This window comes from Pseudophryne corroboree, chromosome 5, assembly GCF_028390025.1.
Source record: "Pseudophryne corroboree isolate aPseCor3 chromosome 5, aPseCor3.hap2, whole genome shotgun sequence".
Taxonomy (NCBI): Eukaryota; Metazoa; Chordata; class Amphibia; order Anura; family Myobatrachidae; genus Pseudophryne; species Pseudophryne corroboree.
The window spans coordinates 83,875,335-83,889,086 of NC_086448.1; the positions used below are offsets into that span (position 1 = coordinate 83,875,335).

At 46.3% G+C, this 13,752-nt stretch overlaps 1 long non-coding RNA gene across 2 annotated transcripts in view; it reads left to right on the plus strand.

The window, feature by feature from the left end:
* Nucleotides 1-13,752, plus strand: part of LOC134928801 (uncharacterized) — a 495,132-nt gene that overhangs the window by 263,679 nt on the left and 217,701 nt on the right. For both annotated transcript variants that reach the window (XR_010178021.1, XR_010178022.1), the window contains exon 2: nt 8,278-8,428. This is a non-coding gene — a long non-coding RNA (uncharacterized LOC134928801). The remainder of the gene's footprint in view (nt 1-8,277; nt 8,429-13,752) is intronic.

Genomic DNA, 13,752 nt, shown 5'->3' on the forward strand with positions numbered 1-13,752 from the left:
GCTTGAGTCTTTTCATTTTTCTAGCGAGAGGCTGAGTGCTTCCATCCTCATGTGAAGCTGAACCACTAGCCATGAACATAGGCCAGGGCCTCAGCCGTTCCTTGCCACTCCGTGTGGTAAATGGCATATTGGCAAGTTTACGCTTCTCCTCCGACAATTTTATTTTAGATTTTGGAGTCCTTTTTTTATTGATATTTGGTGTTTTGGATTTTACATGCTCTGTACTATGACATTGGGCATCGGCCTTGGCAGACGACGTTGCTGGCATTTCATCGTCTCGGCCATGACTAGTGGCAGCAGCTTCAGCACGAGGTGGAAGTAGATCTTGATCTTTCCCTAATTTTGGAACCTCAACATTTTTGTTCTCCATATTTTAATAGGCACAACTAAAAGGCACCTCAGGTAAACAATGGAGATGGATGGATACTAGTATACTTATGGATGGACGAGCGACTGCCGACACAGAGGTAGCTACAGCCGTGGACTACCGTACTGTGTCTGCTGCTAATATAGACTGGATGATAATGAGATGAAATCAATATATATATATATAATATCACTAGTACTGCAGCCGGACAGGTATATATATTTATTATGTAATGACTGATGACGGACCTGCTGGACACTGTCAGCTCAGCAGCACCGCAGACTGCTACAGTAAGCTACTATAGTAGTATGTATAAAGAAGAAAAAAAAACCACGGGTAGGTGGTATACAATTATGGATGGACGAGCGACTGCCGACACAGAGGTAGCTACAGCCGTGGACTACCGCACTGTGTCTGCTGCTAATATAGACTGGATGATAATGAGATGAACTCAATATATATATATATATATATAATATCACTAGTACTGCAGCCGGACAGGTATATATATTTATTATGTAATGACTGATGACGGACCTGCTGGACACTGTCAGCTCAGCAGCACCGCAGACTGCTACAGTAAGCTACTATAGTAGTATGTATAAAGAAGAAAGAAAAAAAAAACCACGGGTGGGTGGTATACAATTATGGATGGACGAGCGACTGCCGACACAGAGGTAGCTACAGCCGTGGACTACCGTACTGTGTCTGCTGCTAATATAGACTGGATGATAATGAGATGAAATCAATATATATTATATCACACTAGTACTGCAACCGGACAGGTAGATATATTTATTATGTAATGACTGATGACGGACCTGCTGGACACTGTCAGCTCATCAGCACAGCAGACTGCTACAGTAAGCTACTATAGTAGTATGTATAAAGAAGAAAGAAAAAAAAAACCACGGGTAGGTGGTATACAATTATGGATGGACGAGCGACTGCCGACACAGAGGTAGCTACAGCCGTGGACTACCGTACTGTGTCTGCTGCCAATATAGACTGGATGATAATGAGATGAAATCAATATATATTATATCATACTAGTACTGCAGCCGGACAGGTAGATATATTTATTATGTAATGACTGATGACGGACCTGCTGGACACTGTCAGCTCAGCAGCACCGCAGACTGCTACAGTAAGCTACTATAGTAGTATGTATAAAGAAGAAAGAAAAGAAAAAAACCACGGGTAGGTGGTATACAATTATGGATGGACGAGCGACTGCCGACACAGAGGTAGCTACAGCCGTGGACTACCGTACTGTGTCTGCTGCTAATATAGACTGGATGATAAGGAGATGAAATCAATATATATATATATATAATATCACTAGTACTGCAGCCAGACAGGTATATATATTTATTATGTAATGACTGATGACGGACCTGCTGGACACTGTCAGCTCAGCAGCACCGCAGACTGCTACAGTAAGCTACTATAGTAGTATGTATAAAGAAGAAGAAAGAAAAAAAAACCACGGGTAGGTGGTATACAATTATGGATGGACCAGCGACTGCCGACACAGAGGTAGCTACAGCCGTGGACTACCGTACTGTGTCTGCTGCTAATATAGACTGGATGATAAGGAGATGAAATCAATATATATATATATATATATATATAATATCACTAGTACTGCAGCCGGACAGGTATATATATTTATTATGTAATGACTGATGACGGACCTGCTGGACACTGTCAGCTCAGCAGCACCGCAGACTGCTACAGTAAGCTACTATAGTAGTATGTATAAAGAAGAAAGAAAAAAAAAACCACGGGTAGGTGGTATACAATTATGGATGGACGAGCGACTGCCGACACAGAGGTAGCTACAGCAGTGGACTACCGTACTGTGTCTGCTGCTAATATAGACTGGATGATAATGAGATGAAATCAATATATATATATAATATCACTAGTACTGCAGCCGGACAGGTATATATATTTATTATGTAATGACTGATGACGGACCTGCTGGACACTGTCAGCTCAGCAGCACCGCAGACTGCTACAGTAAGCTACTATAGTAGTATGTATAAAGAAGAAAGGAAAAAAAAAACCACGGGTAGGTGGTATACAATATTATATATATATTATATACAATTATATATATATATATATATATATATATTAAACTGGTGGTGACTGGTGGTCAGGTCACTGGTCACACTATCAGCAACTTGCAAGTAGTACTCCTAAGCAGACAATCACAATATTTATTATACTGGTGGTCAGTGTGGTCACAATGGCAGTGTGGCACTCTGGCAGCAAAAGTGTGCACTGTACGTTATATGTACTCCTGAGTCCTGCTCTCAGACTCTAACTGCTCCCCACTGTCAGTGTCTCCCCCACAAGTCAGATAATATACAGTCACACTATCTATCACTTCAGCAAGTAACTAGTACTCCTCCTAATGCTCCCCAAAATTACTACTGTGTCTCTCTCTACTGTCTCACTCTCTTCTCTATAAACGGAGAGGACGCCAGCCACGTCCTCTCCCTATGAATCTCAATGCACGTGTGAAAATGGCGGCGACGCGCGGCTCCTTATATAGAATCCGAGTCTCGCGATAGAATCCGAGCCTCGCGAGAATCCGACAGCGGGATGATGACGTTCGGGCGCGCTCGGGTTAACCGAGCAAGGCGGGAAGATCCGAGTCGCTCGGCCCCGTGTAAAAAAACATGAAGTTCGGGCGGGTTCGGATTCCGAGGAACCGAACCCACTCATCCCTAATATAATGCTCACAAAAATGCAGCACAGATATGGAATGGATACTTGAAGTGACACAGAGCTGCAAGATACAGCAATGGCCTACTGTACAACTATATACTGTTAGTCACCAAAATGCTGCACTGTAATACTATATATACTGCTCACAAAAATGCAGCACAGATATGGAATGGATACTTGCAGTGACACAGAGCTGCAAGATACAGCAATGGCCTACTGTACTGTACTACTATAATTATTATATACTGGTGGTCCCCAATCCCCACAATGCAACACACTGATCAGATATTTGCAGCACACTGAGCACAGATATGGAGCGTTTTCAGGCAGAGAACATAGATATTTTCAGCACACTGAGCACAGATTATTTGCAGCACACTGAGCACAGATATTTGCAGCACACTGAGCACAGATTACGGAGCTTTTCAGGGAGAGAACGCTGCCACGTCCTCTCCGTTCAATCTCCAATGCACGAGTGAAAATGGCGGCGACACGCTGCTCCTTATATAGAATACGAATCTCGCGAGAATCCGACAGCGGGATGATGACGTTCGGGCGCGTTCTGGTTAACCGAGCAAGGCGGGAAGATCCGAGGATGCCTCGGAACCGTGTAAAATAGGTGAAGTTCGGGGGGGGGGGTTCAGATCCCGAGGAACCGAACCCGCTCATCTCTACCTAATAGTAAAAGAGGCCAGCATTAATCCTTTATTTGTGCACACTGGTGCACGTAAAAGTATCTGATGTGTAGTGCCCGCCCAATTTATATATCGGATTTGGCATGATTAAAAAATTGTATTACTCGCATTGCCTGATGTATCAATGTATTTTGTATTGAGAAACATGTCTGTGAATGATAAATGGTTGGAAATTTATTTGCTTTGCTGGGAGGTATTCATACACACCAGGAGTCCAGAGACAAAATACTAATAGCCTTAGTATCCTAAATGGAGGAGTAATCAAGAGGTTGGAGTTTGTATATAACACAACAGAGGTCAAACCAACAAACCCCTCAGAAACACTATGAGGGTCATTCTGAGTTGATCGCACGTAGCAACTTTTTGCTGCTCATGCGATCAACTAGACGCCGCCTATGGTGGAGTGTATTTTAGCATAGCAGCGTCAGACTTACTTACCCTGTGCGACGGAGCCAGCGATGAAGGTCCTGGGAATGACATCAGAAATCTGCCCTCCAAACGCCTGGACAAGCCTGCGTTCGGATCTCCACATCTGGAATACGGTGAGTAGACGCCCCGGAACGCCTTCCCGCTGTCAATCTTCTTGCGATCGTACTAGCGATCACTTTCCTCTTTATTCTGGCCGCTGCCCAGCGACGTCTGTTGCCAGGCACCAACGCGCGTGCGCATTGCGGTCGCCATGCATGCACAGTTCCGGCCCGTTCGCACCGCAGTGAAGAACTGCTGCGTGCAAACGGGTCGGAATGACCCCCCAATGGCCAGAAGAGTGTGACTTGTTGTTCCTGAGACAAGTTGTAAACACTAGTCCAGGCTGCTTGCAAGACCAGCTCCCCCCCAACTTCAAACAAACAATTAAAGATAAGGGAATACACCCCTGCTAGAGTGGATCAGAAACCCCAAGATGTAAGCTGAGATTCAGTCAAACTTGGTTTTGGAAGGGTTAAAAATGAATCCCAAGGGAGTGGAGCTGCAAGTGAATTACAGTCAGAGGTGTAGCAAGGTGTCATGGTGCCTGAAGCAAGGTATGTTTCGGCGCCCCCCTCCCCTGTACTGTATTGGGGGCGTGGCCACCAGGGCCGGTTCTAGACCTTGTGGCATCCAGGGCAAAAGTTTCCTTTGGCGCCACCCCCTCCCCCCATCACATACACACCCATAGGATAAACATAGTGCGCGGCGAAGGCGTGCGGCAAAAAATAGGAGCGTGGCTTCACAGGGAAGGGGTGTGGCCACAGTTATGCCCCCTGTAGTTATGGACCCAGTAGTTGTGCCCCCTGTAGCTGTGCCCCCTGTAGATTTTCCCCCAGTAGATGTGCCCACTGTAGCTGTGCTCGGAGTAGTTGTGCCCCCTGTAGCTGTGCCCCTGTAGCTATGCCCCCAGTAGTTGTGCCCCCTGTAGCTGTGCCCCTGTAGCTATGCCCCCAGTAGTTGTGTCCCCTGTAGCTGTGCCCAGAGTAATTGTGCCCCCTGGTTTGTGCCCTCTGTAGCTGTGCCCCCTGGTAGCGCCGCTTGCAAACACTACAGAGAAAACAAAAACAAAACAACACTCACCTGCCCCGCTCCTGCTTCCCGACTGCTGCTGCTCCATCTCCGCGTCTCTGCCCGTCTGACGTCATGACGTCAGACGCCCGTGCATGTGAAGCGCGACGTCACACGCAAGTCACGGAGCTGAGGGGAGCAGAGGGGAGGAGGGAGGGCATGGAGAGATTTGATGCAACTCGGGCTTCCAGCTGTCAGTGACTGACAACTGCGGCTGCGAGCTGCTTGCGGCCAGGCGGAGGTTCCGGTGGAGGCGAGCTGTGGCGCCCTGTACTGTCTTGGGCGCCTGGAGCTCGAGCTCCACCGGAACCGCCCTCCCTACGTCCCTGATTATAGTAGGTTTAAATATGGGAAACTCTCTCTGCAAATTGTTTGTTATCGTTGAGGTGGGTCCAGTGAGAGACTGGGTCTTATAATAATACCAGGTCATGAAGAGAGGCCTCGCTCTACAGCGTTCTGTACTGCAGGTGATTTGTACTTTGTTTTATCCCTATTTTATTTTATTGAAACTGTTATTACTTGCGTGACTATTTCCACTATTATATTCTTGTAACCTTTCTTTTGTGGACCTATAAGCTTTGAAGTTTTTGCTTGAATTAAAAATCTTAATTTTAGTTTTGAATTATGTGTTTTCACACCCATACCCCGAGAGGCTCACGTTACCTAATTTTTGAAGTATTAATAATTGTGTGTGCGGGTGAGAGCAGGAGCTCACCTTGGGCTTGACCCAAAAAAGGTACTTCTGCTGATGGCAGTAACTGTGCTGATTTACCACACTCGCTGGGGTAATCAGTAAGGTGTCATGGGCAGCGATTCTCAGATTGGCATATCTGGAGAATCGCTGTGCCGGAATCGTGACACCCAATATTACTATACACAGCAGTGTGTAAAAAAATTGTTATAAAAAAATACTTGTGTGTGAGCTGAGTTGCAGCGTGAAGTTGTCATTTGTTAAATAAAACAGAATTTTTTTTGTAAAATATGTGTGTTCAGAGCCAGCCATGCCAATGCATTAATAATATAAGTGCCATGAGTCACAGTGTGAACTTGTTGTCATTTGTTAAAAATATATTTAAAAAAAAAGCAAAAAAAAATTAAAAAGAAAAAGAAAAATAATTAAAAAAATTGTACATGTTCAAGGCCAGGCCATTTATAATATAAACACTGGCCCTCATTCCGAGTTGGTCGGTCGCAAGGCGAATTTAGCAGAGTTGCTCACGCTAAGCCGCCGCCTACTGGGAGTGAATCTTAGCTTCTTAAAATTGCGACCGATGTATTCGCAATATTGCGATTACTAACTACTTAGCAGTTTCAGAGTAGCTCCAGACTTACTCTGCCTGTGCGATCAGTTCAGTGCTTGTCGTTCCTGGTTGACGTCACAAACACACCCAGCGTTCGCCCAGGCACTCCCACCGTTTCTCCAGCCACTCCTGCGTTTTTTCCGGAAACGGTAGCGTTTTCAGCCACACGCCCCTAAAACGCCGTGTTTCCGCCCAGTAACACCCATTTCCTGTCAATCACATTACGTTCGCCGGAGCGAAGAAAAAGCCGTGAGTAAAAATACTTTCTTCATAGTAAAGTTACTTGGCGCAGTCGCAGTGCGAACTTTGCGCATGCGTACTAAGCGGATTTTCACTGCGATGCGATGAAAAAGAACGAGCGAACAACTCGGAATGAGGGCCACTGTAAGTAGCAGTGTGAAGTTGTTGTCACTTGTTAAAAAAAAAAAAAAGTGTTTTTGTTTGTAAAATGTGTGTGTGTTCAGGGCCAGAAATTGGCACTGTATTATAATAATGCTCATTAGGTGCCGTGCCACCGCGTTAATAATATAAGTGCTGTGTGTCTATACGGATCTCGATCAGTCGATAGGAGAGCAGGCTGGCACTCATGATACACTATGTAGACAAAAGTGATTGAACACCCCCCCATGCGCGTGCATGCAAACTGGTGCGCTCCTGCAGCAGACACAGAGCCGGCCCTAACCAATATGATGCCCTAGGCAAGATTTTGGCTGGTACCCCCAAACACTGCTGCTAGTTCCGCCTCTAACCCTGTACCCCTTTCCCAGCACCATCACCCCTCACCCATAGCAGTCCTTATTTTTGGTGGTCCTACCCCCTATATTTTAAATAGGAACAGTGTGCACATTCGGTGCACTGCCAAAAAGGGGGCATGTTCTTGCTGTGAAGGGGCATGGCCACACAATAATACCCCCAGTTGAAATGACGCACCACAGTACTGCAACTTTATTCACATTATATCATGCAATAGTGTCTCTTATTCACATTACACCATACCATATTGCTCTTTATTCACATTAGACCACAAAGTAGTGCCCTTTCTATACGTTATGCTACAAAGTAGTACACCTTATACACATAATGCCACACATTAGTAATGCATTTCGTATGCATAAAGCCGCAGTCACACACAGAATATAGGCATGCTGCATATACAGCAGAAGCTGCTTGTGCCCCTAGGCATTCCAAATGCCCTAGGCATTTGCCTATGCCTAGGGCCGGCTCTGAGCAGACAGTTTGTGAAGGTATAAAACGGGTAGAGAAGCACTGATTAGATCATTTGCTAATGAAGTGGCTGGTCAAAAGGCGCAAACTGAGATTAAAAAGGGGATCATCATAGGCTGTACGATATCATGTTTCCAGGGCAGCGTCCAATCACTTTTGTCTATATAAAGTAGTACTATAACATCTACTAAATGTGGTCCAGGGGGCAGAAAGTTTAAGAAAGGGCACCTTAAATTGAAATCTTTCACACTGTTACAAAAAGAGGTAGAGTTGCTACCTTCAGAAATGACAAATTAGTGCCAAAGTGCAAGTCTGAAGAACAAAACTGTGTGTTCACAAATCCCTGAGAAGAGTCTAGGGGTGTCCTCGTTAGCCATGTGTGTCTGACATTTCTCTCACTGTACTCATACAGATGCCTACTTCCACAATTTCTGCACCCTCTGCAAATGAGCAGTACAATTAAAGATGGTGATGATGACTTAATAGAAATTGAGGATGCAAGTGTGGAAGTGGAACAGTATGAGAGGGATATTTGTGCCACCTCTTCCATGTTGTCACTTGTGGTGAGTTCATCAAATTTATTTTACAAAAATATAATAATTATAAAAATAATAACAAGTAGTCCAGTCTCAGCCACCAGTAGTTTGGACCACCCTATGCAATCTTAACTGCCAACACCCTCATCATTAACTTCCACATTAGTTATAGGAGGTAGTCCTACTAAAAAAAAATTTTGTGGGGGCCCAAACAAACCAACCACCTCAGCCACAAAAGTGGCAGTCCCTGTCGCTGAAGTGTTTGGTTTGTTAAACTATGCATGTCCAACAAAAGGGTCGGTGGGAGGACCCAAGGATAATTCCATCTTGCACCACCTTTCTTTACTGCAACTGCTGTGTTGCAATGTTTCATAGATGTGCTATAAACTGCTGTGTTTGTGCCGCTGCTCTGTCACTTGGTAACCCGCCAGTTCATTGCAGCCTTCGTTCATTATTGGTAAAAACAATGGGGGTCATTCCGAGTTGTTCGCTCGTTCTTTTTTTTTCCGCAACGGAGCGATTAGTCGCTAATGCGCATGCGCAATGTCCGCAGTGCGACTGCGCCAAGTAAATTTGCTATGCAGTTAGGAATTTTACTCACGGCATTACAAGGTTTTTTCTTCGTTCTGGTGATCGTAATGTGATTGACAGGAAGTGGGTGTTTCTGGGCGGAAACAGGCCGTTTTATGGGTGTGTGTGAAAAAACGCTACCATTTCTGGGAAAAACGCGGGAGTGGCTGGAGAAACGTAGGAGTGTCTGGGCGAACGCTGGGTGTGTTTGTGACGTCAAACCAGGAACGACAAGCACTGAACTGATCGCACTGGCAGAGTAAGTCTCGAGCTACTCAGAAACTGCACAGAGAAGTCTTTTCGCAATATTGCGAATCTTTCGTTCGCAATTTTGATAAGCTAAGATTCACTCCCAGTAGGCGGCGGCTTAGCATGTGCAAAGCTGCTAAAAGCAACTTGCGAGCGAACAACTCGGAATGAGGGCCAATATTGTGAGCTGTGAGGTGGTCAACATTGACTGGAATTAAATGTTATTGAGGATGGAACAAAAAATATGCCCAATTTACATGATTTTAGCAATTTTTAACTTTAAAAAAACAAAACACAGATCCAGAACCAAAACACGTGAGGGTGGTTTTGCAAAATTTGAACCAAAACCTAAATATGGGGGTTGGCGCTGATCCAAAACCAAAACCCAGGTGGATGCCGCACATCTCTATCTGTAAAGCATAATAATTTCAATGGCTACATGCATTTTTAAATAAGGTTGATTGTGGCCACTTAAGGTATATAGAACCACTTGTGAGTAGAACACAATTCATGACCAAGCAGATCCAGATTTTAGGGGGGTACACATGGGGAGATGTGTGCTGAGCGATCTATCACAGAACACTCAGCACACATCTCTTTCCCTGCTCAGCACACAACGCGGTGAAATGAGCGATCTGACTAGATTTGGCATGCATGCATGCCAAATCTAGAGCCGGCGATAGCGACGCGCAGGACTGCACATTGATGTCACCAGCATCCAACACATGGAGCGATGTGTGCTTGATTTCTAAGCAATCTAGTCAGACGCCAGGCCCAAGTCCAGGCCTTGTTGTATAAAAAGGCAATAGTTTGGCCGTACTAAAATTGAAAACGTCATGATTGTGTGATGCACACCAAGTAAAGTAAGCATTCCAGACCCTATGGTATATCCGAGCAGAAGCTGGCTTACGGGCCTTCAACATAGTTTGAACAACTGCCTCAGAAAAACCCTTGGCACTCAGGACGGAAGCTTCAAGAGCCATGTCGTCAAAGTCAGATGGGCCAAATCCTGTTAAACACAAGGGCCCTGAACGAGAAGGTCTGGTCTTTGTGGAAGTAGAAGGGGACAATCCAATGAGAGGCCCTGTGGATCGGAGAACCAGTGCCGCCTGGGCCACGCTGGAGCGACTAGAAGTAGGTTTCCTTTTTCTTGCTTGAACTTCCGTATTACTCTGGGCAGGAGTGACACCGGAGAAAACACATACGGCAGCCGAAAGTTCCACGGGATTGACAGAGCATCCACGAACGCTGCCTGAGGATCCCTTGTTCTTGCTCCGAAGACCGGAACTTTGTGATTGTGTTGAGACGCCATCAGGTCCACATCCAGGAGACCCCACTTGTCCACAAGAAGTTGAAACACCTCTGGATATAGGCTCCATTCTCCAGCGTGCACGTCCTGACGACTGAGATAGTCCGCCTCCCAATTCAGAACGCCCGGAATGAACACTGCTGATATGGCCGGCAGATGGCATTCTGCCCACTGAAGAATCCTTGATACTTCCCTCATTGCCATACGGCTTCGAGTGCCGCCCTGATGATTGATATCATATGTCCGATTGAACTTGAACAGGTCTGTTCTGTATCAGATGCTGGGCTATTGTCAACGCATTGAACACTGCCCGCAGTTCCAGAATGTTTATCAGGAGTAGTGACTCCTCCTTGGTCCACCGACCCTGAAGAGAGTGATATTCCAACACCGCGCCCCAACCTCTCAGACTGGCATCCGTCGTTAGTAGGACCGAGTTGGATATCCAGAAGGGACAACCCCTGCTCAATCGTTGGTCCTGCAGCCACCAGCTCGGTGACAGGTAGACCTCCGCAGATAGGGAGATCATGTGAGATCTGATCCGGTGAGGCAGGCCATCCCACTCGGACAGAATCAACTTCTGCAGAGGGCGAGAATGGAATTGAGCATACTCCACCACTTGCATCGCCAAATGAATCGACACTTGTGGACGGGATAGGAAGCATCGGCTCTTGTCCTGAAGTTTCAGGACTTTCTCCTGAGACAAGAACAACCGCTGGTTTTGGGTGTCCGATAACGCTCCCAGGTGTACCATGCTCCGAGCCGGAACCAGGGAAGATTTCTTCCAGTTGATCAGCCACCCGTGGGCTCTCATACACTGGATCGTCAAATCAAGATGACACAGGAGAAGTTCTGGGGAACTCGCCAGGATGAAAAAATCGTCTAGGTAAGGTAGTATCATGACCCCTTGACGGTGGAGCGTAGCCGTCATGACCACCATAACTTTGGTGAAAACTCGCGGAGCCGTTGTCAAACCAAAGGGTAACGCCCGAAATTGGAAATGAAGGTTGCCCACTGCAAACCGCAGGTACTGCTGATGAGATACCGCAATAGGAATATGTAGGTAGGCATCCTGTATGTCCAGGGAGACCATATAGTCCCCAGTCTCCATGGCCAGAACAATAGAGCGCAGCGTTTCCATACGGAATTTGGAAATTCTAACATGCTTGTTCAAGGACTTCAGATTGAGAATGTTCCGCGAGGACTAGAAACCGGCGAATAGAACCCCTTGCCCCTCTGGGTCAGAGGCACTTGTACCACCACTCCTGTGGACAGGAGGGAATGTACCACTGAGTGTAATGTGTTTGCTTTTGCCGGATCCAGAGGCACATCTGTCAGGCAAAAACGATGAGGGGGACGATTCTTGAAGGGTATGGCATAACCTCGAGAAAAGACCCCCCTCACTCAGGTATCCAAAGTGGTCTTTAGTCCCGTCATGCGGCCGGCTTTCCAGTTTTGGAAGCTGGCTGACGGGCGGCCCAAGCACATTTCGGTCTGGGCTTGGCAGGCCTGAAAGTACGGGCTTGCTTTGGGTATGCCTGTCCTTTTGCTTTACCTGGAGTACGAAAGAGCAGAGGAAAAGTACTTTTAGCCTTCTGTGCGGAAGGAGCCTTACTAGGTAGGCAGGCTGTTTTAGCAGTAGCCAGGTCAGCCACAATCTTATTGAGGTCTTCTTCAAAGAGAATGTCTCCCTTGAAAGGAAGCACCTCCAGGGTTTTCTTGGAATCCAAATCCACCGACCAGGATCTCAACCAAAGGATACGTCTGGCCAAAACGGATGCAGTAGCACCCTTGGTCGCGAACACCCCGGCATCGGAGGCCGCCTCCTTAAGGTACAGAGAAGCCATTGCAATATACAAGAGACATTGTCGAGCATGCTCAGATGCATCGGAAGGCAGTTTCGCCTCGAGTTCCTGAGCCTCAACAGCTTCAGCAGACCAAGTCGCTACAATAGTTGGCCTTTGCACAGCCCCCAAAAGGGTATATAAATTGTTTTTAAACAGCCCTCCACACGACGATCTGTCGGTTCCTTCAGAGAGGTGACAGTAGTTACTGGCAGAGCAGAGGAAACAACCATGCGCGCCACATGAGAATCTACAGGCGGAGGAGTTTCCCAATTTTTACACACCTCCGCAGAGAGAGGATAGCGAGCCAACAGTCTCTTATTCGGTGTAAATTTTGTCCCCGGATTTTCCTAGGATTCCTGACATATGTCAACCAGATGTTTAGAATAGGGTAAAACCTGCTTAACCACCTTCTTACGCTTAAACCTATCTGGTTTCTTGGAGACAGTTTCATTCTCAGAATCATCAGACACTTGAAGAATGAGCCGTATCGCCTCAATCAAATCCGAGACATCCATGGATGATTTCCCCTCCCCATCTGAAACATTAGCGTCAGTGTCTGAGGGGTCAGTATATGCACCATCCTCATCGGAAGACGTGTCGGTCAAGGCCGCGGATTGGGAGGAGGTAATGGCCCTTTTAGAAGACGACTTAGTCTTATGAAGGCGAGAGTGACCCTTAGATTTAGACATGGATCGGTTCAAATGCTGTAACTGAGTGGAAAGCTGATCTGCCCATGGCGGGTTCACAGCGGGGACCATAAACTGTGGTAGTGGCACAGGTGGTCCCACAGGGGTGTCAATTTAGTCACAATAGTGTTTAACAATGTGTAAAATGTAGCCCAAGGTGGGTCTTGCCATGCCCCAAGTGCTACCGACGCACTGGGGGCTAAGGAACCCCCTGAACCTGAACTCTCAGCTGCTAAATTATCCTCCATTCCGTCAGTGACCTCACTACCACGCAGTGTGGGAGAGGCCCCAACGTTGTTGCCACGTGTAGCAGAAATAACTATGCTCATAGTAATGGGCAACCCGGTACAGGGTGTAGCAGCACTATACCTAGTAAGAACTCTCAGAAAAAGAGCCTAAGATGGCACAGACCGAGAGTTCAATAGGAATGGAACATATGGTGACTATAATTCACAAGAAAAAATACTCCAGTAGCATATCTTGTGAAACAATCCTATATTATCATCAGAGAAAATCTGAAACACTTGACCCCCTCAGGTATAGCAATATAGGAATAGCACGCTGAGTGAAATACCCTGCTATAGATATAACAAACACAGTAAGCACTGGATGTATATCACAGGGTGTTTGTACCACACAACCCTGACAGTATGCACTCTTTCTTAACTAACACAGTCCCAGTGACAGGTAGAA